The following is a 25,743-nucleotide window of genomic DNA, read 5'->3' on the forward strand; positions in this document are numbered from 1 at the left end:
TTAACGTTTTGTTCTGTATGGAGGTCAGACGTGGCTGAAGAGAAAGAGGTGGTTTTGTGTTGTTTCATACTTCACAAGAGCACAAATTCCAGGTTGTGTAATGATGGGCTTGTATTTTATTATAGACCTGATGCTGGCATTTGCCTCACTTCCTTTTGGCATGTAATTTGAACCAATTTTCATCCTATGCAAATGCTCCAGCCATAGATCACATGAGATCACGTGATTTGGTTGTTCACTAGGTCTTCGTTTGTGTTTTCCCTTGACCGGCACCCCCACGTACAGCTATTTTAGCAGCAGTGTATAATATATGGTGCACGTAGGTAATCTTTGCATGCATAGACTTTTTACACTAGCATTGTGTGTTCTGTGATCTCTTGGGGAAATGCTGTTAGCATTTTTGTCCTCAATACACTTAATTAGCTCTCATGTAAACAAATGGGATTTACTAGGCTCCTATAGAAGTGAAGCTCATTTGAATTTGTGTTTTATAGGCAGGAGAGAGAGCCTGAGTAGGTGAATAGGGAGAGCTGTTTGTTTTGCTGTCTCTGAATGTTATGCCTCTCTGTCTGCTCACAAACAGAAAATGCAGGAATATTCAGGGGAGAGTTAAGTACATTTTCTCGTACTCGTGTGAAATCTCTCCCTGTATAGCTGCTTTTTGGCCTTATCCAGACAGGATTAAATGTACATGGGGTCCTGGGGGTAGTTTCCTGTTTTACTGGTGCTACTCTGCAAATTTATTTGTCAGCAACTGACACGTTGTCTTTGTCCATTTCAGGCCGACTTGTCCACCGTTTTTCACCAAACTCAGTGGTTAGACTGATCGTTTTAGTCTTATTTGGATACACGGGTCCCTGATTTTCTTTGCAGATGTCCCGTCACGTTGGGGGGAAAAGGAGACTGACTGCTGCTGCTTGCCATATTTAGTCTCGTAGTCTGCTTAACCGTGACTATGCCTTAGATACCAATCGCAAAAATGAAAGATGTTTTAGAAGAGATACTCGACCATATGCTTGAAATTATTCGATGGAAATTAAGTTACTTTTTTTCCCCGCGTTGTATTTACCGTATTTGTGAAACATTCCTGCCCACACTTGCCACACTGTACACAAATACCTTGTCTGAGATTTTTAGAAAATTTTACATAGAGCACACCGATAGAATAAACATGAATAAACATTCTTCATTTATTTAAGTATTCATTTTAACTGGAAATATTAGTCAAATACTCCTCTTTTTGAACACTTTACCTTCCTAGTGATGTCGGGCTTCAGCACCCTGAACCTCTTTTTGGATGATTTTATTTATTTATATGAGAGAACCTTTTGACCAGCAGGTCAAGATGTTGCACATGAACACAGCCTTCCTTTGTTTAGATACCAAAACATAGTTAGATACTGATGTTAGATCAGTTAAGGCATCTTTATGAAGCGTCAAATAACAAGCTTTGCTGGAACTTAATTCACCACTAAAATATTTGCCAGCTAACTGTTATTGTTAACATCCACAGGAATTACTACCTAACAGAAAAGTTTATACCCAATTTATTTTTTCTTTTTAAGTCTTACCTTATTGATGAGTCGATGTTTTGTAACCTGAGGGATTTGATAGCCTATCGGTTAAGGCGTTGGACTACGGATTGGAAGGTCATGAATCCCAGGTCCACCAAGCTGCCACTGCCTGAGCAAGGCCCTTAACCCAGTTGCTCAGTTGTATAAAATGAAATAAAATGTAAGTCACTCTGGATATAAGGGTGTCTGATAAATACTGTAAATTAAATATAACGTAACCAGCCCGAGCTGTACAGAAACGTATCCAATCTACTGTTTGTTTATCTTGGTGATGAGCATCTTTCACACACTAATCAAACATCGATTCATGCGTACATTGGATGTTGATTGGCAGGTCATTCCTGTCACCAGCTTAACTTTCTGTTTGCCATGAAGGCACCTCTGCTTTTTTCCCCTCAGCACGTAGATGAGGGAAACGTGAACTTGATTTTACATTAATTCCTCAATGTCCCTTAAATGCCTTTTTACGTTCATTCGGCTCAAGGTGCTCCACAATAACACTTGGGCACCGTGCCTAAGCTTTTCTAGGTAGGGAAAACCCTGTAATGCACTGCTAAATGTGATCATCTAGCCTAAATAGGTCTTCAACATCGCTAGCTAAGTGTGCAATTCTCATGCAATGAATGATTTGAGTTATTGGGTAGTTAAATGCCAATGCGAAATGGACATAAGCCTAATCAATTCAGAACAGAACTGACTGAATTAATCAGGAACGTGAACAGATCGTTTGAGCGAAGAGACTGTGACGAGACCCGTGTTTAAATGCCATGAGTGACTTTTAGCTCGGGGATGAGAGTGAGACTGGTGCTGATGGTCAAAATGAGATCTCATGCCCCATTATAAACATAACGTAAAATTTGGCACTAATGTTGTTTTTCCATGAGTAGATTTGATTTAATATGTTGAAGTGAATGAGATGTTTTGCAGTGGACTTGAAATGGAATCCCGAAATGTAATTTTCTTTCCTTTTTTTTCTACACATTTTCCTGGTAAGCACATTTTTAAAACTAAAACCTTAATTTTGTGACTGAGAAAATGCAAAAGAAAGAAAATGTTAGCTCAGGAAAGTGTGTGTGTGTATGTATGTGTGTGTGTATATATATGTATGTGTGTGTGTATATATATGTATGCATGTGTGTATATATGTATGCATGTGTGTATATATGTATGCATGTGTGTATATATGTATGCATGTGTGTATATATGTATGCATGTGTGTGTATGCATGTGTGTGTATATGCATGTGTGTGTGTGTGTATGTATGTATATATATATATATATATATATATATATATATATATATATATATATATATATATATATATATATGTGTATATGTATGTATGTGTGTGTATATGTGTACAGAAAAAAATGTCAAACTCTGATTATAGATTGGTAATTATATTTATCAATCACACAAACACATAGCTTGGTCTCAAAGTTTCTTTGTGTGTGTATTTGTGTTCTGGTTTCTGAAGTTTAATCATTGAGTATTTTCCCTTTTTTTTTTGCTATTAACAGGATGCTGATGTTGCAATGGGGATTCTTCAGCTCCTGACAACCTTTCATCTGTACTGCTCTCAGAGACTTGACTAATCTCTGAAGGGTTTAGTTTTGGGGCTCTGCACTAATCTGGTATGTAATCTGAAATCTTCTTGCTAGCTCAGTCATTTAGGTGTGAGGTGCCTGTGCTTAGTGCAAACACCAAACCTGGGTCATATGTCTGTTGGATTAAAATCTTCATTGCTTGTGTCTGCATGGGTTATCGGTTACGTACATCCTCTCCAATATGTGCTCTGTGATTGCGAATACATCCTTTTATAATGTGAGCGTGGGTTGGAAAAACAGACAAGGTATCCGGTATTAACTTTCTCTGCTGCACGGTAGAGCATAGTATAGAAATATATAGAATATCCGTACATATGTCAGGTTTATGTCTCCACTGAAAGCTTTCCAGTTCTGTGAGCCAGTGCTTTATAGATTGACTCTGTGTAAGCTGCTGCTGCTGCTGCTGCTGCTGCTTCTTCTTTTTTTTTTTTTTTTAAACTAGGCTAATGCCATCATGCTGTCTATTTCAGACGGCAAAAAAAGCATTTCTGTCTATCTACATAAGCGGTATAGGATTAACACCGACTGCATACTTAACACTCTAGGCTTGCTGATCATATATCAGTAATAGGATCCTCACTCCCCCTCCACTGTATGTGTAGGATTGGAGTTTGCTTGTTGTTTTTTTTTTTGTGAAAGGTAATTCATAAATGTTTCTGCTCCTTGGATTATTGGTGCCAGCTGATTTGTGTCGATTATTTTCTGTATGGGATTAAATGTAGCTGATGCCGTGTGTGTGTGTGTATGTATGTATGTATGTATGTATGTGTATATGTATATATATATATATTGCACAATGTGGCCAAATGTTTGTGAACACATGATGGATATATCATATTGATACTACATATTTTCCACATTGTGTTTAAGGTGCAGAAGTATAATTATCATACAGGGCCTGAACAGGTTATTAAGAAAATTATAGTAATACTGGGTAAGATCATTTTTTGGCTCTCAATCCAGCCTCATTTGGAAACATTTCTTTGAGCTTCTGGTCTATGCAATGATTGCATCATGCGATTCTTGCAGATTTTTCAAATGAACTTTCATGCTGTGAATCTGCCGTCCTACCGTATCCCAAAGGTGTTGAATTCAACTCAAGATCGGTGACTAGGAAGGCAGCTGAAGAATATATTTTCCTGTTCATGAAGCCAGTCCAGATTTTGGTCAGCCTGTGCCCACTGCAGCTTTCAGTTCTCGACTGATCAGAGCTTACGTTGACATGGTATTTTTTAGTTGTAGCTCATCTACATCGTGTTTTCATGTATTGCGTATATTCTGTGATGCTTTTCTGCTCACTGCAATTACACACGCTGGTTATCTGAGATAAGAGAGTTTTTCCGTCAGCATGAACCTGTATGTTGCCAATGACTCCTGTATGTGCTTTTTGAACATCCCATTGCACGTTTATTCTCCCTTTGTTATTATTATTATTATTATTACCTATACTTTTCTAGAATGAATTTCTACTAGATTTCTGGACTGTAGCTATGGGGATTTGTGCTCATTTAGCCACAAGAGCAATACTGAGTCCATGCATGGTCTCCGTGCATGGTTGTTACTGTTAGGTGTGCACAAACATTTGGTATCTTTTAGTTTATCTGTAACTGGTGGATCTGTTCTGCATTATACATGCATTATACATGTTATCTGTTAGACGTTTTACTTGCGTAGATAAGTCACTACAAAGGAAAGTTCTTCTCACTGATTTCCTTTATCCTGCAAAACATTTCTATCTTGATTAGTTTGGTCTCTTTCAGGACGACCCTGTCCCCATCTACAGGGCGTGAGGGCTCATTGAATGGTTTGGTAAAGACGAAAATGGTGTAAATCATGTGCTCTTGTCTTCACTGATCCAATCTCAGCTTGGTTAAATGTCTATAGGTGATACTAGAGCAACAGTGCTCTATATCACCATTATCAAAGCACTGTTTAAGGGAATATTTATTTTCTAGAAGAGTTTTAGAGACTTATAGAATTGATGCTGAGATGCACTGAAGCTGTTGTGGCATCTCACGGCGGTCGAACACCTTACCGACATGGTTGTTAATATTGCTTATTAATTTGCTTGTACATTTTTCCACATCTCTTGACAATTTTTCTCTCTTAAGCTTTCATTCTGCTTATCTACCGCACACAGTTCATACTTGATTTCTTTTCTTTCTTTTCTCTTTAATTCATCAGCCTGTTCCTTTTGGCTCCGTGCCCTCAGGTCTAGCTGAATGAGTCTAGAGTCCTTGGAACAGCAGACTGGCTTGTGGGTGTGTATGCAATTATCATAGAAATGATACTGAGGCAATTCAGGCTCTCTGGCGCTGAGGTAGATCAGATTTTATGCCGTGCTGCTGTAAGCAGTCAGAGTCACAGGTGAACTTAGACTTGTGTTTGCATGGCTGGAAGGCTGTGAAGTCAATATAGCATATTGTTATTGCTTGAGTTTCATGCTGGTGTTGGTCTGCCACTGAATCTTTATCTTGTTTTGCAAAAACATCAAAAAGATTTATCTACTGCGCCGTGTTTAACGGCACTGCACGGTCAAAGCTTAAATGGTGAAATAATTTAAGTCTAGGCTTGTCAGCAGGCTTTGTTACCTTTTTATCATTTTACGGCAAAACCTCCTTTTTTCCACATGGTTTGTTTTAACCCTTTATACCCACAGTGCTGTTAAAGTCTCAGATCTGATTGGTGTTTGTTGTTTTGATAACTGCAACCAGTTATAGCTACTCTAGCCATAGTGATAACAACAATTAACTTCACCTCTCAGGTTCCACGTCATCATTTAATTATGAATGATTAAAAAGCGTGAAGCGTCTAACCAACTTTAGGCCACTGAGTTGTGAAATATTTTTAAATGATCGTATCTGGATTTAATTAGTTTATCAGGGGTATCTTAAGTACATTAGTTTATCAGGGGTATCTTAAGTACATTAGCTTATCAGGGGTATCTTAAGTACATTAGTTTATCAGGGGTATCTTAAGTACATTAGTTTATCAGGGGTATCTTAAGTACATTAGTTTATCAGGGGTATCTTAAGTACATTAGTTTATCAGGGGTACTTTAAGTACATTAGTTTATCAGGGGTATCTTAAGTACATTAGTTTATCAGGGGTACTTTAAGTACATTAGTTTATCAGGGGTATCTTAAGTACATTAGTTTATCAGGGGTATCTTAAGTACATTAGTTTATCAGGGGTATCTTAAGTACATTAGTTTATCAGGGGTACTTTAAGTACATTAGTTTATCAGGGGTATCTTAAGTACATTAGTTTATCAGGGGTACTTGAAGTACATTAGTTTATCAGGGGTATCTTAAGTACATTAGTTTATCAGGGGTACTTTAAGTACATTAGCTTATCAGGGGTACTTGAAGTACATTAGCTTATCAGGGGTACTTGAAGTACATTAGTTTATCAGGGGTATCTTAAGTACATTAGTTTATCAGGGGTATCTTAAGTACATTAGTTTATCAGGGGTACTTTAAGTACATTAGTTTATCAGGGGTATCTTAAGTACATTAGTTTATCAGGGGTATCTTAAGTACATTAGTTTATCAGGGGTACTTTAAGTACATTAGTTTATCAGGGGTATCTTAAGTACATTAGTTTATCAGGGGTATCTTAAGTACATTAGTTTATCAGGGGTATCTTAAGTACATTAGTTTATCAGGGGTACTTTAAGTACATTAGTTTATCAGGGGTATCTTAAGTACATTAGTTTATCAGGGGTACTTGAAGTACATTAGTTTATCAGGGGTATCTTAAGTACATTAGTTTATCAGGGGTATCTTAAGTACATTAGATTATCAGGGGTACTTTAAGTACATTAGCTTATCAGGGGTACTTGAAGTACATTAGCTTATCAGGGGTACTTGAAGTACATTAGTTTATCAGGGGTATCTTAAGTACATTAGTTTATCAGGGGTATCTTAAGTACATTAGTTTATCAGGGGTATCTTAAGTACATTAGTTTATCAGGGGTATCTTAAGTACATTAGTTTATCAGGGGTATCTTAAGTACATTAGTTTATCAGGGGTATCTTAAGTACATTAGTTTATCAGGGGTATCTTAAGTACATTAGTTTATCAGGGGTATCTTAAGTACATTAGTTTATCTGGGGTACTTTAAGTACATTAGTTTATCAGGGGTACTTGAAGTACATTAGTTTATCAGGGGTATCTTAAGTACATTAGTTTATCAGGGGTACTTTAAGTACATTAGTTTATCAGGGGTATCTTAAGTACATTAGTTTATCAGGGGTATCTTAAGTACATTAGTTTATCAGGGGTATCTTAAGTACATTAGTTTATCAGGGGTATCTTAAGTACATTAGTTTATCAGGGGTACTTTAAGTACATTAGCTTATCAGGGGTATCTGAAGTACATTAGTTTATCAGGGGTACCTTAAGTACATTAGTTTATCAGGGGTATCTTAAGTACATTAGTTTATCAGGGGTATCTTAAGTACATTAGTTTATCTGGGGTACTTTAAGTACATTAGTTTATCAGGGGTACTTGAAGTACATTAGTTTATCAGGGGTATCTTAAGTACATTAGTTTATCAGGGGTACTTTAAGTACATTAGTTTATCAGGGGTATCTTAAGTACATTAGTTTATCAGGGGTATCTTAAGTACATTAGCTTATCAGGGGTATCTGAAGTACATTAGTTTATCAGGGGTACCTTAAGTACATTAGTTTATCAGGGGTATCTGAAGTACATTAGTTTATCAGGGGTATCTTAAGTACATTAGTTTATCAGGGGTACTTGAAGTACATTAGTTTATCAGGGGTATCTTAAGTACATTAGTTTATCAGGGGTACTTGAAGTACATTAGTTTATCAGGGGTACCTTAAGTACATTAGTTTATCAGGGGTATCTTAAGTACATTAGTTTATCAGGGGTACCTTAAGTACATTAGTTTATCAGGGGTATCTTAAGTACATTAGTTTATCAGGTTGTGTGTTTTATAAAACTGGATGTTTGGGTCCATGTGGTCACCACAGTCCATTCACAACATGGCATCCAAGCAAAGAGAAGAGGAAACGCTGGCTCTTGTTTCATTTTGGGGCAAAACCAATTTTCCAGCAACAATTTGATATAGTCTTGTATACAATAAAACAATCAAGCGTAAGAGCAAGATTCAGGTTTTTTGTGGCTGGGGCGGTGTTTAATATCTGGGGAGAGTCTCTGGTAGACATGATCTCAACTTCAATATGGCAAGCAACAGTAGTCAGATATGTTTCTAACACATGGACACACACGCATACAAAATCATGTGCGTGAGCATCCTGATGTGATAAAAACATCAGACTGCTGAGTTTTGCGAAAAGGGTAATTTTCTCAGAGGAAGATGGAGAAAAGACACTGACACGACTGAGTCAAATGGAAATAATCACAGTCGAAAAATAAGAAATTATTCCAGGGTCTCAAGTGTACGTATAATCCCGTCCAAACACAGTTCTGTTTTATTTCTTACATATTCTGTAAGCTAAATAAATGTGCACCTTTTAATTTAGGATTAAGATCTTTTTTTAAAACGTTCGACACAATTAGTTTATTTTCCGTAAATAAATATCCCATTATAGTAAATGGCTTAAGTTTAATCTGTTATGTAGTAATCATGATGAAATGGCTTTTGTCTGCAGTCTCGCCAAAGTTCTCTGTGGTCCAGTGGTTAACACCTAAGAATAGTGAGCTTGTGGTTTCAGAATCAGCAAAAAAAAAAAAAGCATTAGCTAATTTGAGATCTCTTGGATAATGCAGGCAGTTATGTTAAGTCATTACACCAAAAGCTGTGGTAAGATGTGATTAATTATTTAATGCTAATGTACAGACAGACAGGTGTAATAGTTTATGCAATTGGAGTTTAGACTTAAGCGCCGTCGTCGCACTTTATTCCGAAAGCTGCTTTTATGGTAATGTTTGAAAAATTACAAAGAAGAGTGTTTCTAGCTCATGCGATTTCTGATGCAGCTCATGTGAAAGTGTACATCTTAATATTAATCAGCTTATGATGGATGCTTTTTTTTTTTTTTGTCACAGATATTGCAAGCGTCTGAGAAATTTTACATTTACAGCGTTTAGCAGACACTCTTATCCAGAGTGACTTACATTTTTATTTCAGTTTATACACCTGAGCAATTGAGGGTTAAGGGCCTTGCTCAGGGGCCCTGAAGTGGCAACTTGGTGGACCTGGCATTCGAACCAATGACCTTCCGATCAGTAGTCGAACAAACCAGTTATTGCTTTAAGGAGAGTAAGAGCGACGTTTATACCTCGACCGACTGCTAGACATTAACTGGTATCAGGTAACTAAAAGGTCCCTGTCTGTCTCACTCGAACACCAGAAAGCTCTAAGATTTAGTGTCTGTTGGTGATATTCAGTCTTAAGTGAGCTGTGCAATGTGCTCTGAACCACTCAAGGAAAAATTGGGATTAATTTTTCATAAGATAACAAGGAGAGCTCGAGATGTAAGTTTGTCGTTATGCTGGCGCTCGATATAATAGTTTTTTATTTTACTGTAATACATTTTCCATTTTCTATTAATTTTGTATATAGTAGGAGTTTGTCACTGAGTAATGGATTTTGTTTTATGATATATGCTGTTTTATGGAGGGAAATCAGCTTACAGGTCTCTCTACATTCTATTAAAGATCCACTCCAGCAGCCTTTGTGCCTGTTACGCCTCCACGTTCGAACACCGTCTGCGTCACCCGACCTGACGCAATCGCTCGGGTCACTCACGGAAAGGAGCTCTGTTATTTATTTGCCGGTTCATGCTACTGTATATAAAGATATGTATTTTAGTGATCTTCACTGCTCAAATGCTTGACACACAAACTGAGTGAGTCATGCAGATCACTACTTTTAATAAAGCGTGTTGTGTTTACGCCCACGACAAAACCTAACGGAAGAACGTCTTTGGAAACACGGTCTGCGTTGTGCCTCTTTGCGCCTTTGTTTTTGCTCGGCATCTGTTTGAGACAGTAGGTCCAAGTTAAAAAGCTCACTGAAGCGTTAATATCCAGCTTCCCTTTTAAAACTAACGTGCAGAAATTGTCTTTGTGCTTATTATTGAAACTGGCGGTATACAGACCATAAGCACAATATATTGTAAGTATTTATAGCAGCATAATGAAGGGCTGGCCTGCACAACAAATAATGATTTTAAGTGCATTCCTTAACTTTCTTTCTGTTTGACGTTCTGTGTTATTGTGTTAAATCTGAAGGAGCTGAAATCATCACCAAAATTTTAAACACTGATTCTGCGTTGTGCTGCGTTTAGGCGAATAAACCTCTAGAAAATAACGGAATTAGAGCTAGCATTAAACAAAGCCTTAAAGTGTTCAATAACCACAGTTATATAAATCAGTTGGCTATGTAGTTTCTCATTTGTCACAGTTCAATGTTGGGGAGATGAGCATGTCTCAGTTGGACTAGAACAAAATGAAATGAAAATTAATAAGGTCCTTGATTATCATATAAATCCAACAGTCTGTAAAATAACAGAACAGTGTCAGAAATGACAGAAATCAGTAATAATGCAGATTAAGGTCATGGTTTTTGTTACTACCTTTTTTTTTTTATTTTATTTTACATTAACCGGTGTCGCACTTTGTGTTACTATCAGCAAGGAAACCAAGAAGTAGATTCCACTGCTTTTTAGAGAGCCAGAGACCTACCGAATGGCTTTTCAGGTGGTTTCATGGTCGACTCCTATGTAGCACAATATTTTTTTGTTTATTTTTTTGTGTTTCTTTAAGTCCTCATATTTATTTCTTCACTCATACCTTCCTTGTGCAGTACAGCTGCTAGAGGCTTCGTGCTAGCATGGGTAAGTTCTCTTTTGCTGGTTGGAGAGTTCCAGTATTTATACCCTGCAGACCTCGCATTGATCACACTTCCCTTGCAGCATTGCAAGATCGAGAGAGGAGCTCAGTGTTGGTTTTGGAGGCCTTATTTTTTTTTTTTTTACCACCCAGCTGAGTATCATGGTCTTGTGTGCCAGCGTTCAAGTATTACCTAGTCCCGACATGCTGGGATGTCTGTCTGCTCTTTCCCTGAGCACTGAGAGATGGAGGGTGTCCTAGAGACCAGTGTTTTAAAGCTGAAGCCCTTGAGATCCTGACTCACAGCACGATCCTGCACTGGTCTGGCAGTTTTTGGTGCCTAGGAGCAATATTAAAATAAATCATTTGGACACGCTGTATAATCCTGAAGGCCTTTTATCACTGACTCAAAATGGGTGGACTCTGTCGAGTGAGCATCGTAACGTCAAGATTATATTGAAAGTCTATTCACCTTGTTTTACTACCTGTAGACAATTTACTGACCTTTTCCCTGTGCTTATAGCTGTTTTTTATTAATGTTTGCACACTGCTATCTCCTAATGGGTTTTAAATTAATCGGGATTGCTTGTTTTAATACCCCTGCTATAATTAGCTTTACCTTAACTATAGTTGCTCAGCCAAACATGTTAGCTAGTTACTGACGAGTAATGGAGTATTATTAGCTAAAATTATGATAATGTCGAGCTAATTGTATCTGATAATCCACTCGGTTTGTGTTACAGGGAAATGTTCGTTTTTTTGGCCGAAATATTAACATAAACTTTAGATTAGGCACATGAGAGACTCGAGATTAAGCTCTAAATTTTATACAGCAAAATTTGCATAATGTTGGTGTTAATCTTGGGTTGTGGCATTAGCAATAAGACATGACCACAGCGTGTATAGTATTTAGAGTGGCTTTACATGCCCACCCCAAGCTCCTCCGCACATTGCTCCAAGCCTTGTCCTCTGTCCATGACCACAGACTCTATAAATCCTCCTGTTGCTTACGTTTCTGTCACAAGCAGTGCTGCTTCATTTGCTGAAACTGTTCAGGGAGACAGGATTTATGTTTTCAAGGCCATAGGATGCACTGGCTAGATGAAGTTAGCAAGGGTGATTTTAATAGAGTTGCACTAGGACTGTAGGAGTTAGAGGCTAACTGTCTCACATAGCTCTTGTGCTTCTCTGAAGGAGTCCATCCTTTCCTCTCTGCTTTTTTTTTAATTCCCCATCTCTCTAGTGACCCTCCCCAAAATCTACACAACAGAAGTGCACTGAACATTTTTCAGTGTTTCTTCATTTTTAATTCAAAATCAGATTGTGTGAAAGTGAGTGAGGGCTCATTATTTTCTTATGTTAGGTGTATGAGCTGCCAATTACGTGGGTGTGTGTGTCTTCCTTTCACTCTCAGAGAGAGAGAGAGAGAGAGAGAGACACACACAACATAATGTTTAACATCTCATTTTAGCAGTGAAATGCCTGGATTGTTTTGCAAATTAATTGTTGCCTATTGTGTATTAGTTTATAATTTGCAGATATTATGTAGTAATATACAGATATTATGTAGTAAATATATGTAGATATTAATTTTCGTATATCAAATTGCTACCTGATAACCTCTAGAGAAAGTGCTACTTTCATGAGGAGAATTATGCAATGGTATAGACACACACACACACACACCTACACAGAGGATACAGTTAGTTCTCGGGTTTGTGTTTGTTGCCCGAGCCGCAGTGTTCTGTGGAGGAGCACTCCGAGTGATTCAGGATTATTCTGAAGATGATCTAATCTAGAGTACTTCCAGCAAATAGCTTCAAATTCTCTTTCTCTATCTCTCTGCTCCTCTGTGTCTGATCCACATCCACCATTTGCTTTTATGCTGTCTTCCACATTCTCCCACCACGCTTTTTTATTTTATTTTTTTGACCTCGTGTCTTGTGTCTCCCCCTCGGCTCTATCTGATGTACTTTTCTCCTCTCTGCAGTCCTTCAGTCAAGTGCGCTCGAATCCTGATCAGCCTCCTCCAAACCCAGTTTGTCTCTTGAAGGTTTTAGCAAGGTTTAATGCTCTGACCTGACTCCCGATCGCTCGGCCTTCAGTCTCTTTACCAAATACATGTCCTCTGAAGAGCCACAAAAATCCAGCAGCTCAAAGAATGCCTGAATGATTTCTCAGACATAAACGGATCTAAAAAAAAAAAAAAAAAAGCATTTGTTTGCCCATGTAGCTTGAGAATAAAAACATTAAAACTGGCAGTGAGAGACAGATGGAAATGAGAGCTCCCCTAGGTGAGTTGTAATTCCGACCCCAGCAGGTTAGAGTAAAGTCGGTTACTGATGGCAGATGTTACCCTGCCAAAGCGTCTTCATCTACAGGCCACAGCGTAGCTAGTAAACATCCCGTCTCGCATTTTCTGGCATGCAAAGAACTAATTATTAATGATTTATGTCCTGGGATTAGTACGTTATTGAATGGAACAGCTTGTAAATATGCTATTATTGTGCCTTACTTTAGTTAAATAAGCCTTCTATCATTCAGCAGCCAAATATGTTTCCATGGAACCAGGGAATATTTTAATTTATTACAAATGAGTATGGAATAACAGCTGATGTTTATCCGTAATACGCAAGTGACCGAATTCATACCAGTTTAAAGCATTTTCTTTCTTAAAATACTGCCATGCTTTTCTTTTAATTCCTCACACACGCTAAAAGAACATTGTTTTCAAGAGTTACAGACGTGACATCAGAGAAGTTTGTGGAAGTTTTAATTGGATTTTTCTTTTACTTTTTTTAGAGGAATGAAGAAACTGATACATTCTTTTATTGCTTTATATATATATATATATATATATATATATATATATATATATATATATATATATATATATATATATATATATATATTTATATATGTGTGTGTGTGTGTGTGTGTGTGTGTGTGTGTGTGTGTGTGTGTGTGTGTGTGTATATATATATGTGTGTGTATGTGTGTGTGTATATGTGTGTGTGTGTGTGTGTATATATATATATATATATATATATATATGTATGTATGTATGTATGTATGTATATATAATTTTTTTTGCACACTTCTAAATTCACCCCATTACACTGGCTTTAATACCAGGGGAGTTGCAAATTAGGTGGATTATCAGGTGGATTATGTGACTACCCAGTTGTGTGTCCATTCTGTTGCTGGTCTCATAAGCAAGTGTTTTTTAATCAAATATTGCCAAAAATCTTTTGTGAAATGTAAACATCAGGTCAGAAACATTTCATACTCAGAATTTAGAACGTTTAGCACGAGCGAGTTAGGAGAGGAAAAAATACTCAAATATAAATAAATAAATAAGTACAGTATAAAATTTCTAGGTTTCTGTTTTAGTCAGTAGAATATTTCCTACGCCATGTCGGAAAGTAATACAGCCAAAATCTACGCCCCCAATTTTCCACAAGCATCACAATAGAGAAAGCTTTTCTTTCATACCAAGCCTGTTTTTCAGCCTGATCGAAGTCATCATAATCAGCCTCAACGATACACACAGCCCCGCACGAGCACTGCGCCCGACTATAAGTAAGGTTTTGTGTTTTAGCTAGGACGGTAAAGTTAGCTGTCTAGATTGGTATTAGTGATGTGTTGTACAATGAACTTCCCCATGATGTCTGAACAGCTGGATCACCACGTCTAAAGACGTACGTCTTTCCCAGAGTACTTATGAAAATGTGGGCTTTTCTTACTTCCCCATTACCCCATTACTATTACCTCCCCAACAGAGTTCTCAGACTGATTGCATTCTTGGTCTGTGACCTAGTGAACCAGTATCAGGACTCATTCATCGATGGAGACTTCAAAGCACTTCTCTAAATCGCTCTGGATAAGGGTGTCTGCCAAACGGCGTAAATGCAGAACGAGCACCGAGCGCGGAGCCGAGCTAATTGGGTCAGCGATCCACAAACGTAGCACTGTGAGATCGCAATAAAACCCAAACTGCTAATGTTGGTGTGCTAACTAAATGACACGCTCTTGTTAAATGTAACAAGTGACACTGGTGTGTACAGGGACGTTTTTATGCTCACAACACTTAGTGAGGGAATCTCAAATCTTGGGCATGTATGATCAAGTCTTCTAGTTTGAATCATGTCCTAAAGCAGCAGTAGTGTCTGTTCTATTTTTAGACTGGATGTCTTGTTGATTCTGATCACATTAATCCACACGCTGGAGTAGAACATGGCACAGGCCGTAACTGCAAAATGTTATTGCTGTACCTTTAGAGAAAAACAAGATTCATGTCAGGGATGTGACTTTGAGACTTCCTTACACATTGACGTTCTAGCTCACGGATGATGTTATGCTATAAGCTATAAAACCGCTGTGGTGGGGAACAGAGAGCTGTGGTTCATCTCCCTGAAGCCCAATTCCTGGATTGTAGCAAACATTTCTCTTTCCCATGGCCGTTATAAAGCCAGTTTAGGGTCAGTTTGGATACAAATGCTTCTCTTAGTAACTGATTTATGCAGCTAGAATAGTGCAGACGTTGGTGGCAGCAGATGGAAGCAAATATTTGGCTCTTCTCTCTGAGGAAAAGAAAGAGCGCTGCATGTGCAGGAAGTCCGAATCGTGCATACCAAACCTGTGAGCGATCTGTTGGTGAGGAATGCAGTCCTCTGTTACCAGCCTGTTCTTCTAAATCATTACCTTTTCCTGCGTCTAATATGTAACGGTTTGTTCAGCCGGACCTGGACGCTAACACGCGACGTAGACGAATGAGCAGTTGCCGTCGTGGCTTACACGAGACCGCGATCCAGCTGCATTCCAGCGCACAGCTGTTTATTGCGGTCAACATCTAAATACACTTAACATTAGGGCTGAGTAATAAAATTCATTCCCCCACCCTCCAAAAGCACTCACCCAACCAGACAAGTACTACAAAAGAGGTACTGGAGCATTTGATGAATGGTACATCTCACAAATCAGGGTCTCGTTTTATTTCAATGTTGCCTAGTAAAGAGCAGAGCAAAAAAGACACAAACCCACAGACCTGGTTGTTTAAAAGGGTTTTGAGCAGTTTGAAACGTTTTACTTGGTTGGAAATACATTAGAAAAGCCACAATTTCAGCGTGTACCTTAAAAAAAATTCACCACTTCCATTTTTGTTGTCTTAAACAAGTTGTAGAACAGCAAATCCATCTATAATGTGTGTATTGTGAACAGATGTACATAGGCATGCTCTCAGTCAGCGGTTTTGAGCTCGGTACTGAAATCTACACGTGTATATATTTGTGTGATTTTTTTTTTTTTATTTTTATTTATTTTGTATTTTTTGCTTTTCTCTCGTTCGGTCCCTGAAGCGTCTCTGCACTGTATATTAGAATTGCTCTACATTCGCTCTTTCTCTCTTCCCCCTTTGCCTTTCCCTGTGGATCGGAAAAGCTGTTGTCAGTTATATTCTCATCTAAATAATATAATAAGAGCTGTGACAAAAGAACAATCAGGTGAATTGAATATTACGGTGCATCGTAGCTCTTGGTTTATTTGGACGTCTGGAGTGTAGACGTGTGTGTTCGAACACCTCTTACGTGTGTTTTGACGAAATCACTCTCCATCAAAGGTGGTGAAATTTTCTTCACTCAGTCACTGACCGTGTGTCATTGTGTTTTTTGCCGGTGCCATACGGTGCATACTTTTTCCCCTCCCAGAGAAATCTGCTTGTCAGCGATCTTTCTTTGATCTTGGATGTCTGTGATCTTGTTGGAAGAGCAAAGCGTGTACAGAAAAAAAATCCCTGTGATTCTCTGTTGCTTAATAGAGCTGTGACTGACAGGCCTGTCGCCTACATAAACCACACGTTTCCCGGGCATTAGATCATCCCAGTTTCATGTCTGCCGAAGTAAAAAAGTAATCCTGCTGGAAATCTCATTTGCACGACTGAAATGGAAATGCTGGGCGTTAAGTGAGAAAAACTGTATCGGTTAAAGCAACCAAAACAAAATTCAAAACCCCGATGTATCTTTTTCTCATTTATTATAGACAGGCAGGCACAGATCCAATATCTTCAAGATATGTCATGACTTGCCTGTGTGAGTGTGTGAGAAATGATTAAGCGTGATATAAAATCAAATGAAACAATCAGGAATCTTCTGCTATTTTTCCCAGCTTGCTCATCTTCTTTTTGTTTTTATTCATGTCATTCACTTCTCTCTCTCTCTCTCTTCTCTCTCTCTCTCTCTCTCTCTCGCTTTCTCTGTCTCTCTCTCTTTCTCTCTTTCTCTCTCGCTCTCTCACATTCTCTCTCCCTCACTCTCCTCTCTCTGTCTCTCTCTCTTTCTCTCTCGCTCTCTCACATTCTCTCTCCCTCACTCTCTTCTCTCTCTGTCTCTCTTTCTCGCATTCTCTCTCTCTCTCTCTCGCGCTTTCTCTCGCTCTCTCTCTCTCTCTCTCTCTCTCTCTCTCCTTCTTCACCTCCCTCCCCTTTTTTCTCCTCTTCTCTCCTGCCCCTCTGTCTGAGTCCAGCTGTTGTGTTAATAGTTTTCCTGCTGCCTGGAGAGCAAAATAATGAGAATCTTGTTGGATTCAGGCCCCTTAGCTTATGGGAAATGTTGTTTATTTATTAGGATAATTTTTTTTTTCAGCAGTTTTTTAACTATGCACACTTCATCCAGATGTTTTATTTATTTATATTATTTTTCCGCTTGTTTTTTGCCCATTTTAAACACCCTTGTCCTTGTGGTACTCTGATTAAAGGGGGTTAAACTGCTGGTGTTCTGTCCTAATGGGAAGTTTAAACTAGAGCTGGAGAAAGCAATATGATGACGGTATCTCAGCTTCAGGTGCTCTGCTTTTTAGGATAAACCTCGTCTCTATTTTATTAGAAGGCATCCAAAAAAGCAGTAAACACATTTAATTTTGTTTAGCATCTTAACCAGTGGTACAGCATTAAAATGAACAGATGATTGGTTAAATCTGGTACATTCGGGAATCCTTCTAGCTCTGACTCTGCTTGCAGTGGCCTTCTCGTGAATGCTATGAAGGTGGAGGTTTCATTTCCTGTGGTAGAATAGTATGGGGGCAGATGGGAGGGGGAGGCAGATGAGACTGAGTACACACTGTCCAGCAGTAACCTGTGGAGATGGGCCACATAAAAGAACATTAAATCATTACCATTCCCATGTGTCTGTCTCAGCCTCACTGAGCTGGATAAACACTTTATCTTAGTGTTGTTTTTAAACCCAGATTAGCAGGAGTGCTGCGCTCCGTTACACCATGTCCATAATTATTGTGTCCGTGTGCTGGAAAGACCACCGCTTGTCACACCAGTCAGGGCTAAGTGCTTATGACTGTTTAATAACTGCTACGTCTAGGGAATATTTGTAAGGTGTTAAGCATTCCTTTAGATTTATTTATTTTTTTAAATCCATCATATGATGATTACTAATGTGAAAACACACAACGTCGTTTATCAGTCAAGTCGCCGTCTCTGGACCATTTTATTAAAAGGGTTCCAGGCTTGAGCAGCCGGAGTCTGCAGTCAGACTGTAACTCTCTAAACCTGAGATGTCCTTAAATGCAACCATAAGTCATTGTTGTCATTTTCTAGCCAATGATATTCTACTGTTTAATGGAAAATGAACAAAGAGGAAATCCAAAATGAAGCCCAGGGAAAGTCATTTTAAACTTGCACACGGTATATGCCATAGACTTTAGAAAGACGTCTGGAGGGATTTTACGTTGATTTGTATTTCTATTTGTAACCTTGCATCCATGTTTTTTTTTTTATACATCACTATACCTAATTTTTTTTATTCTTGCATTCTGAGAAGCTACATCCAGTTGAAAATGTGGAGGAAAAAACTTAGGATAATTTTCTAAACTGTAAGATCGGGTGTAGTTTATGCAAAGCAGTCTGGCACAAGAGCACAACATGCCAGAGTGAACACCTGAAGAGGAGCGAGCAAGCGCCGTAGTATGAATGATAAATGACGGACGACAGAATATGGGCGTAATGATGAACGAGGCTTATATTTATACCAGTGCGTGCACTAAACCTTGTGGTCTCAGTCAACATCTCGGTTCTCATTTACACTTCCGTTTAATTTCAGTCTCACAGCAATGCTAGCAAACACATTAGAGTTGTATATGAAATGTATTCAAATCACATTGGGTGCTAAAACGTTCAACTTTACTCTTTAAATTAGAGGATTAAACTTTTAGCTCGATAACTGGTACTTACTTGAAAATGGAATTTGGTAATGTGATGTAATAGTCATTTTATCAGTCATGTGTATTTTAGAGTGAGAGTGATAACAATGTGTGTTCATTACCTGGTTCATGTGGGTAAACATTCCGGTCTGCTGATTTCAATCAAGACTTTTATCAAGACTTAAATAATATTTCCCTATTTAAACTATTTTTATTATAATGTTATAAATAAATAAGGTTTATTTACTAGCACTGAATTGTGGGTATGTGTCAGTATATCTTTTAAATTGTGTGCTTGTGGGATGCCTGCTGAATGTTGGGCTGGCTGGATTGTGCAGAACACCTCCGTGTTGATTTAATAGAAGGCCTGGGACTGGAATGAATGTCACTCTGCCCCCCACACACACAGGCTCATCTGTAGTATTCCTGCTCTGTTGATTTCTCATGCAGATGTCCTGAGCATGGAGCTGGAGTACTGTATAAAAGCCCTCTCCCCATGATTTCCTTTTTAATCCATGCTGGGGACATCTAGCTACACAGGCTGCTCTAATCTCTTAAAGACTCCCTGTCTCTGTCTGTCTGTCTGTATGTCTGTCTGTCTCTGTCAATCTCTCTGTCTGTGTCTGTCTGTCGCTGTCGATCTCTGTGTCTGTCTCTGTCTGTCTCTTTCTGTGTCTGTCTGTCTGTATCTGTGTCTGTCTGTCTTTATCTCTGTCTGTCTGTCTCTGTCAATCTCTCTGTCTGTCTGTCTGTCTGTCTGTCTCTGTCAATCTCTCTGTCTGTGTCTGTCTGTCGCTGTCGATCTCTGTGTCTGTCTCTGTCTGTCTCTCTCTGTGTCTGTCTGTCTGTATCTGTGTCTGTCTGTCTTTATCTCTGTCTGTCTGTATCTGTCAATCTCTCTGTCTGTCTCTGTCTGTCTGTCTGTCTGTCTCTGTCAATCTCTCTGTCTGTCTGTCTGTCTCTGTCAATCTCTCTGTCTGTCTGTCTGTCTCTGTCAATCTCTCTGTCTGTCTGTCTGTCTCTGTCAATCTCTCTGTCTGTCTGTCTGTCTGTCTGTCTCTGTCAATCTCTCTGTCTGTCTGTCTGTCTCTGTCAATCTCTCTGTCTGTCTGTCTGTCTGTCTCTGTCAATCTCTCTGTCTGTCTGTCTCTGTCTGTCTGTCTGTCTCTGTCAATCTCTCTGTCTTTGTCTGTCTGTCTCTCGGTCTGTCTCTCTCTGTCTCTGCCTGTGCCTGTCTGTCTCTGCCTGTCTGTCTGTCTGTCTGTCTGTCTTTGTCTCTCTCTTTTGTGATGATAATTTATGATAAAAAAAATTGTTCATTTTTAAAACCTTACTGTGAAATTACTACATATAAATTGCAATTATCAAATAAAGCTAGTAGGTTGTGGTTATTTATTCATTTATTTTAAATAGATTTCAGATCTTTAATTGTGGATACGGCTGTCATTTTCAGTCCTGTGTTCAAAAGTAATTATCATACAGCTGCCATCAACAAAATTATTCAGCAGCATTAAAAGAGCTGTTCTCTGCATGTGACAACAATCTCTCTGGTCTATGGGCTAGTCCTGTCTCACAAAAACATCCAGGCTCAAATAAATCACCCCAAACCATGTGTTGTGGTCTGATACCAATTTCAAATGGTGTAATAATTCCCTGATTTTGAAAAGGTATGTTTGGTGCAAATAAAATAAATAAATAAATAAATAAATAGAATATATATTTGCCAAAATAACCCCATACCCACAGTGCTGCGTGATGGTGAAAGCATTATGCCTTAAGGGATGATGTAGAACTGAGGCTTTTATCATGATGGAGGGAATCATGAACAGCTGATTTTAGCGCCTGGTGTCTGCTAGTAGGCTGAAGATGAAAAGGAATTTTACCTTTTAACACCTCAGTGACCCAAAGCACACGTCAAAATAAGGCTTAACCAAAAGATCCGTGTTTTTGAATGATCTGTCCAGAATTCAGACCTCCAAATATGTGCGACCTGAATGTAGTGTTTTTGAAAGAAAGAGTAGGAGAATATTGCCGTGGTGTCAGGATGTGCCATGCTGATGGACTGAGTGGTGTAATGAAATCCAAAGGTGCTGCAGCAAGGTAATAGATTGGGGTGGACAGGTTATTGGAAGTTTTATATTTCCACCTAAATTCATATTTTTAAATATTCCTTTCTTATTCTTTCACATTAAAGGTGAGAAAATATCTGCCATGAATTTATTTCAGTTCCATTCTTTCACTTCCAAAACCCTGCCATTTTAACAAGGATGTGTGGCTTTTTAAATCCTACGTATAAGCGCACAGTTAAAAGAAATCCGCTCTTCTTCATCACCAGCATCTCTGCTTCTACTACCAGGGATATGAAGGATGCAGGGAGGTCTCTGTTTTTAATGCAAGGAGCTCCCATTCTCTAGTCCATTTTATCCCTGTTCTATTTTACAACCGTATGAAAATGACTGCTGAGACTCACACATGCGTGTGCACTTTTTTTTTCTTTCTCCCCCTCCTGGAGATTAACAAGCAGTTGAATGGGGACCTGTGCACAGTAGAGATCAGTGCGATACTTGCATTTGTCTGTTCTAATAGATTCTCCTCCCAGCATGCAAAATGCTTGGCGGAGAGAAACATGTCTCTGAATTTTCCCCTCAGTTTGCATTCCCTTGTCAAGGCTGTTCTTCCCTGAAGTGAGTGACAGGTCAAGGTACAGCTCTTACGCTGCTACAGCTCGCTGGAGAGAGTAACGGCGGTGAAGCTCTGCAGGAAACAAACGTTCTCGACATCACAGGAACGAATTTTGTCTCTCCTCCGTTTTCTAGAAGTAAGATATAAAAAGTGAGTGCGCGCTCTTAACACTTCCTGAAGTCTCACGTTCTCTTTTGCTACCGAAAGGATGCTGAAAGCTGTCTGAATGACCTTTAAGTGGATCGTAGATTGTGCTCTGTCTGCCGGTGCGTGCGTAGGTGAGTATTAATTACATGTTGTAGCATTAGCATGAGAGGCCAAGTGCTTGTCAGTTCGCAAATGTCAACACGTGAACTTCACCCTCTTCTAGTGGAGAACAAATGTAACAAACAACGCCGGGTGAATTCGGGTCTGTCCTGTTCTCACGGACTACAGGTGGAGGCATAACGTTTCCCCTATTCTGACATTTTTTTTTTTTTCCCTCAAGGGAATAAAAGGTGTGTTTTTTTCTTTTGTACTCTGAGCGAGAGTGAAAAGGTTGCAGCTTTTTTGAAAGCAGGTTTGTATAAACTCTGAACTGTGGAGTAAAGCAGGTTTGTGCTGTAGTTCTAAAGGTATTGTACAGCGCAGATCCGGGGAAAAGCCTCTCAGGCTTTTTAAAGTAGAGTGTTTTCTTGTAAAGCTTAGAGAAGTGGACAATTTCTAGGTACATCATGCTGCTCTTCGTGAAAGCTTCTGCTTCAATGCAGTCAGGCTCGCATGAAAACTTCTACAAATGTAATGTTGCACTAGAAAGCATATTAAGGTTTGTCAAATTCCTTTCATTGTTCTCTAAATTTAATTTGATTTGGATTTTCCCCCCCTTTTCCACCAAAAAGAACCGGGTGCTGGTTCAGAGCTAGCACTGGTGCTGGTTCAAAGTTGGTTCCACTGGCGAACCTTCTAAGAACCGGTTTTGTCTTTCCACCGGCTAGAGAGCCATCACAGAGCCGAGTCTGACGTCACTGTATACGTGTCACGTGTCACGTGTCCCAGCAACTTTAGCGCAGCAGCGGCAAACACAAACACATCAACAATGGCGGATGTTGCTTTACTGTTAATGCTCATGGCTTTGTGAACCTACATTAACACCCAAACTCGGCGAATCCAACGTGTACGTGCAGCTCCATTTAATCTGTATAAACGGAGGTAGTAATCGAGAAAGTACATAACGTTATTTTATCACTAACACAGAAAAAAGTTAGCCTTAGCATGTAGCTACCTACTATCAAGTCAAGTCAAGAAGCTTTTATTGTCATTTCAGCCATATATAGCTGTTGCAGTACATAGCGAAATGAGACAACGTCTCTCCAGGATCATGGTGCTACATAAAACAAAGACAGGGCTAGTACTTGTAAGTAGTGTTTAGCCACATAAAGTGCAATAAAGTACTATCATGTGTGCTGATAATATTGCGGTAAAGTAAAAGTGTATTAAACATGGGTATACTAAAGGTACATTATCAAATGCGCTAACAATAGCCCCGCCCACAGCCCCTGACACAAGTGGTTCTTAAGTCTAGACCAGCAACGTTCTGGTGCTACTTAAGAACCACTTTTCCTGGTTCAGAGCCGGTGCTTTGGCTGTCGAAAAAGAAAGAACTGGTTCTAAATTAGGCTCCGAACCAGCACTCGAACTGCCTCGGTGGAAAAGGGGCATTTGAGCTTGAGAAGCTATTCTCTTTACTACATAGAGTATGACATAATGGCATAGAAACAAGAGGACACAATAATTGCCTCTTAAACTGTTAGATATTTTAAAAAAAAATGCATTTGTTGAGCTGTTGCTTTTACGTCTTAAGATATTTGTCAAGATTTTAAACAATTTGAGAAATTTGTTCTGTGAGCCCTACAAGGAAAAAAAACATTTCCGTGTACATGATGTTCAAGCTTGTTCACGTGAAGAAACGCTTTGGAAAGAGAACATAATGTACAGTAGGCTAAAGAAATACACACAGTCAAGATGCACCAAGGCTACAAAATAGTTTTATAATCACATCATTGTATGAGTTGCTGTATGTGCTGTGTTCCATTGCACATTTGTTTAATGACGTACGATGAGCATAAATTCACTGGCGTGTAATAGAATCAAGGGAGTCTGAAACCAGACCAGCTCTGCAGGGGGACCGGGAACAATCACACTTGGGCAGATTGGGACTGCAGCAAACATGTCTAGTGTGAAAACACACCTTAGGGTTTAGTGGAGTCTGGCACCAAACCACTTTTTTGCTAAATTTTTTGGTCATGATGATGTTTTTTTCTCGAAAATTAATCAAAAGCGAAAATTGAGAACGACAGATGGTTTAGGGAGCTGCGGACATTCACATTCATTTACTCTCTCAATGCTCTCGAGTTGTTTACCTAAAAATATTTTATGGACAGTCAATTCAAGGCTTTTTTTTTTTTTTATTTTAATTTTTTTTTTTATAAATAAGTGGATGACGATACGCATGAAGGTGTTAACAGATTCCTTGTGGCTATACCTCTTTCCACAATATGATATGATGGATACTTTTTCTCACGTCTTGGCCGATCCGCTGTGGTATATTTTAGTTGTTTTTTTTTCTTTCACTTTCTTTATGTTCTCTGGAGATTGTAAACCTACCTCTGCTGCTGCCTCTTGCTTCTGCTGCTGGTTAAATCTTTCTTCCTCCTTGGCATGATACTGAAGCTTTGCTTAACCAGGCATCTCTGGTATTCGATAAAATTATAACTTCTTTTTTTTTTTCCCCCACTTGTACAATATGTGAGCCAGTAGAAGTAATAATAATGATGGAAATATAGCTGGCAGAACATGCAGCATGTGTGACTGACTCATTATTGCAGCTGGAACTGCTGCTGATTAAGTGTTCAGCCCATGAAGACTGCTGCCTTTGGCCTCCAGTTCCACTTAGTACCTGTTCTGTTACTCCAACAGATCTCTCTAATGCTGGCTAGGTTTACATAAATCTCTCGACCCACACCGACCCATAGACTTAAGCTGTAGTTTGTTGACCAGGGTGCATAATTTTGACATTTGAGACCTTTTTTTTAACATAACTATAAGAGAGTAGACTTTGGACCACCAGGAGAGACCACAGTTTGATGTGAAGTCCAGCTCTCTGACTTGCTATTATGTATTTGATAAACAACTCTATAGTATATTAAAAAAATAGAGTAGCATTTAATAATAAAAAAAAAAAAAGTCAAAAATCTAATCAAGGTTTTATCAAAAAAAAAATAAAAATAAAAGTATGAATTCCTTCTCACTCCAGCTGTAAACACAGCAGGTAAAAAAGAGAACGCTCTTGTTAGATAGATTCGATGCTTAAGTTGAGTAGCTTTGAATTTTTTTTTTTAATTGTGTAGCATTTCTAGGCAAACAAAATAAGTTTCAGCATCTTTACACCAAAGGTTTGGAAAGAGACACCTGTCGTGAAAAAAGATTCACCTCTACATGTGTTATGTCACACACTTGATGCTTAGGCATCACTGTGGGATTGGCAGGCTGAATGCTGATGACAGAGCAGTCTTTGTCTACACGAACGTAACAGTCCTTACTGCCAGACTGGGAAGCGCAGCCTTGTTATTATTCTTTATTTGCAGATAGATGTTCCAATAATGACACCCATTTTCCCTCTTGCCGCCTTGTGTCAGCGTTATTTTTTAGCTCTGAATAATCTGGTAGCCCAGATTATCACAGGTTATAGGGTCTATATGTTCCCCAGAGCACTAGATAAGCATGAGGAACTCTACAGAATGCCGAGTCTGCTGCTTTCACAAGCCTAGATTATGTGAGGCGTCAGAGATGTTCATCAGCACCTAG

At 38.8% G+C, this 25,743-nt stretch overlaps 1 protein-coding gene across 5 annotated transcripts in view; it reads left to right on the top strand.

Annotated features, from left to right (window-relative positions):
• The window catches only part of ndst2a (N-deacetylase/N-sulfotransferase (heparan glucosaminyl) 2a), a 112,576-nt gene that overhangs the window by 17,627 nt on the left and 69,206 nt on the right, over window positions 1-25,743 (top strand). For 3 of the 5 annotated variants that reach the window (XM_060872823.1, XM_060872821.1, XM_060872822.1), the window contains exon 2: window positions 3,096-3,209. The exons of 1 other annotated variant lie outside the window; for it this stretch is intronic. The gene's annotated coding sequence lies outside the window, so the exon portion shown is untranslated. Of the gene's footprint in view, window positions 1-3,095; window positions 3,210-21,929; window positions 22,179-25,743 lie in introns of those variants that run through there. One more of the 5 variants, XM_060872825.1, reaches the window with a different exon arrangement.

Source organism: Tachysurus vachellii, chromosome 6, assembly GCF_030014155.1.
Source record: "Tachysurus vachellii isolate PV-2020 chromosome 6, HZAU_Pvac_v1, whole genome shotgun sequence".
Lineage (NCBI taxonomy): Eukaryota > Metazoa > Chordata > Actinopteri > Siluriformes > Bagridae > Tachysurus > Tachysurus vachellii.